The following is a 4,797-nucleotide window of genomic DNA, read 5'->3' as shown; positions in this document are numbered from 1 at the left end:
TAAAAAAAAAAAAAAAAAAAAAAAAAAAAAATGTATAACCGTTTACTTATTTACATAATTCTTAAAAAAAATTTCTTTTTATAGAATTGTAAGGTTTCATGTCTACAAATGTGCACAAAAAAAAAAATATAAAATTAAAAATAAAAAAACTTTAGAGAAAATGAAGAAGCTTTATATGTACTAAAATATTTATTTCTTTTGTCTTTTTATTAGAAATAATAAAAAAAAGTATATAGGATTAAAATGAAATACGGTAAAAAAAGATAAATATAATAAAAGAAAAGAAGTATTAATAATGCAAAAATATTTTTTATTCATGTCAATGTTGGTGATGAACTTACAAATAAAATATAAAAATATCAATAAAATGTATATCTCTAATAAACTATAAAAACATCTTAAAATAATTACAGTTACGTTGTGTATAGAATATGAAAAGAAACATATGGAAATAGACAAATATAAGAAAGAAAAGAATGATAGAAAAAAAAAAAACTGTATAACAATTTAATGATAAATTTTCATTTAAAAAAAGAAGATAATTTTCTATTTTTATTTTTTTTAAAATGTATAAATTAAAAAGATACTATTTTTGTACTTTTCTGAGTCAAATATTTATTTAATTTCAATAAAAGAGAAAATTATATAGAATAATCCTAAATAGTTTTAATAGTTAATTCAAAAAGGAAATGAAAAAAATTACAAAAAGAGAAAAAAAAAAAAAAAAAAAGTGAAAGTACGCTCTATATGTGTTAGCTAATTAAAAACACCCTTTTTCTTAATTTTAATGCAGTTATTATTTTTATTAATTTCACTCATTTTTATTTTTATTTTTTTTAAATGCATGCAAATAATTGTAAAAAAGATCTTTAAAGTAAAATTTAAAGTGTAGTATACTGTTTATAAAATAAAAAAAAAAAAAAAAATGAAATTATTTAAAAATTAAAAAATACAATTTTCCAGTAATTTACTCAAAAAATATGAAAGAAGAGGATATTTAAGCAGATTATAAAGTATATACCTATTTGATATTTCCTTGTAAAATTTATTTTATATTGCAATTTTATAGTTGTGAGCATTATAAAACAAAACATTTGTAAGACTTTAAGTAAAATTTAAAAAAAAAAAAAAAAAAAACATTGTCTTACAAAAAAGTATGAATATAAAAGTACTAAGACAAATATATTTATATTTACAATTTTGTTAATTTCTGCTTTTATAACGATTTATAGCTTAAAAATATTACTTTATCTTTTTTCTTTTATGCTTACCATTTAAATGAAATATTTTTTATTCAGAATAATCCTTATCATTTCTATTTATAATAAATAATTTAAACTTTATTTTATTTTTCTATATGTATTTAAAAAAGAGATAAAGTGAAATTAAAGTATTATCCTCACATAGTTTATATATATATGTACATATGTATATTTTGATACAAATTTGGATATTTTTCACGTATTTTGAATATTTAAAAAAATTAATAATTGAACTTTTTTTATTTTATATATTAAATTTAAAATATATCAAAATAAAATATTGTATTGTAATAATGTTTATTTAAAAAAGTGTAATATAAACTTATCGCTTTTTATTTTTTCAATTATCATTTAAATATAACATCTTGTTAATGAATTTTTTTTATCTTTTTTATTTATAACAAATCAGAAATTATTTTTCAAAAAAAAACTAATTGTGAATACAAAACACCATTATATCTAACTTGTAATACAAAATTTTTTTCCATTTTTATTAAATTAAATATGTACTATCTATTTTTACCTCTTCAAATAGAAAATCAACAATAAATATATAAAAAATTTTATTTATGAAACATTTTTATTTGTTTTTTTAATAATAGATATATTTTTTATGTATTTTTAAAAGTATATTTACTTATTTTTATATAATAACAATAACTACAAATAACAGTAAGTATATTTATAGTACTTATTAATCATATAATAATAATGTACACTTCATCGCTTCTTTATATATAAACTTTAAATTAGATTCATTAAATGAAGACAACTAAGCTTAATTAAAAAAAAAAAAAAAAAAAAAAAAAAAAAATTATTTATTGCACATCATTACTAACATATGTATATTTTAATTTTTATTTTTCTATTTTTATAAAAAGATAAAAGAAAGAAATATANCACTTCATCGCTTCTTTATATATAAACTTTAAATTAGATTCATTAAATGAAGACAACTAAGCTTAATTAAAAAAAAAAAAAAAAAAAAAAAAAAAAAAAAAAAAAATTATTTATTGCACATCATTACTAACATATGTATATTTTAATTTTTATTTTTCTATTTTTATAAAAAGATAAAAGAAAGAAATATAAAATTTACTACTGTCTATAATGTTTAAATATAAATTACAATGGGATAAAAAAAATTATCATTTTTAACAAAATGATCATAAATATAAAATTATTATTCATTTAAATTGATGTTCTATTATTTATAAAAATCATATTAATACAAATATATCTTAAATTCAACATAAATATAAAAAGATATATTTTTAGTTTTTAAAGAAATTCATATTGTTTATAAAATATAAAAAATTTTGCATTATTTATTATTTTAATATAGTAAAAGTTTTTTGGAAAATAAACATATATTTATTTTTTCACTTTTAAATTAATAATTATTTATTTTACAATTAAATTTAATATTATTACATTCATTGGTTTTAATATATATAATATGTTTTTAACATACTAATATATTATTTTTTTTTTAAACGTTTTGTAGAATTTAATAAAAAAAAAAAAAAAAAAAAAAAGAAAAAGTGTATTAATATAAATGTATCTTTTTATATTTCATATGTAGTTGTTTCTCTATTTCATTTATTTTATCTTTATTTTATTAATATGCTTATTTATTTTTTTTTTTTTTTAATATAATATTAATTTCTTGAAAATATAATCAGTTAAAAAATTTTATAATTATTACATTAGATGCAAAAATTAAAATAGTATATTTACAAAATTAATTTGTATGTGCAGTATTAAAGTAGTATTTTCTTTTAATTATGATTAATTTTATGAGATTATAAAAGCTTAAGCATATTAGGATATATTTTTTTTATATTTTTAATTCTATTTCTTTTTTTTATAATTATGTTTTTTTTTTCTCTTTTTTTTTTTTTTTTTTTTTTTTTTTTTTATTTTTTTTTTTTTTTTTTTTTTTTTTTTTTTTTTTTTTTTTTTTTTTTACTATTCTTTATAATTTATTTTCATTATTTTTTTTATAAGCTATTTTAAAAAAAGGTTAATTCGTATTAATTTTTACAGCTTTTAATATCAAAAAAAAAAAAAAAAAAAAAAAAATAGTGGAATATTTAAATATGTTGTGAATATTTCATATATGAATATATAAATTAAAACAATTATTTTATGATATTTTTATTTGTAACAAATATTACATGTCAATAGAAGATTCTTTATAGTTCGTATTTTATTTCATTTTTTATTTTTATTTTCTCATTTTTTTCTGTTTTTCTATATTTAAAATATTATTTAGTATTTTTTTTTTTTTTCATTTTTCTTTTTCATCAATTCATATTTTCCCATTTTTTCCTATTTTATATTGATTTAATAATTTAAAATTTCAAATTTTTATTATATATAAATAATATTTAATTCATAATGTGTTTATTTATTCATATTTAGCTTTAACTTGCTATTTTTAATGTGAATTTATTCATTGTAAAAAGGTTCCTTTTTATATTTTTCATTATAACAAAAATTTTTGTTATATTTTTTTTTTTTATCATAGATATACAATAGATAATTAGTTTTAATATATAAAATGGGAACAACATATTAATTTATTTTTTTTTTTGAACCTTTATTAAAATATTATGAAAATATTTCTAATTTATTAACATGATTTTGTAAATTAAAAAAAAATTATGTATATATATAAACGTACGTTGCTTTATATACATATGTACATGTATTTGAATATATATATAAGTTTAATAATTAAAACTTCCTTTTATTTTTCTAAATTTTTTATTTATGTAATTTTTTTTTTATCTAAAGAAAATTTGTTAATATTAATGATTTATTTATTTTTTCTTTTTCTTTTATATATATATATATATATAATTAGGTAATGTATTTATGATATATTTTTTTTAATAACATTATCTTATCCATCCTTTTTTTTTTGCATCTGTACATTAGATAATTTTTTATTATATCATAAATAATTTGAAAAAATATTTTAAAATATGTGATAAAAATGTTGAAGGATATTTTTTTTATAAAGTTTTTGAAAAATTAATTGCAGTGTTGTATAAAAAGATATATATATATATATAGTTTATGTTGATAAATATTTTAAGTTACATTTAATATAATATTAATAATTTAACTGATGTTCTAATGATTTATTTCCGTATTTATTTTTTTTTAGGATTTTAAACATACTCTATTTTATTCTATCCTTTTTTTTCTTTAACATATATATATATATATATATATATAATGAAATAACTTTAAATTGTTATGCTTATCTTTTTTTTTTTTAAATTGTTTTTTATTTAAATTACAATATTCACAACCATGAATTATACAATTAAACAAAAAAAAAAAAAAAAATTAGGATCTTTATCTATTTTATATAAATAAAAAAACAGTTTATAAGTATGTAATTATTCATATTTATTTATTTAAAAAAAAAAAAAAAATATAATATATATATATATTTATATATATATATATATATATATACAAAAATATTCTTTTCAAAAAAAAAAAAAAAAAAAAAAAA

The sequence above is a fragment of the Plasmodium gallinaceum genome (assembly GCF_900005855.1).
Source record: "Plasmodium gallinaceum strain 8A genome assembly, contig: PGAL8A_v1_87, whole genome shotgun sequence".
Taxonomy (NCBI): domain Eukaryota; phylum Apicomplexa; class Aconoidasida; order Haemosporida; family Plasmodiidae; genus Plasmodium; species Plasmodium gallinaceum.
Note: the sequence above shows the minus strand (reverse complement) of the source record.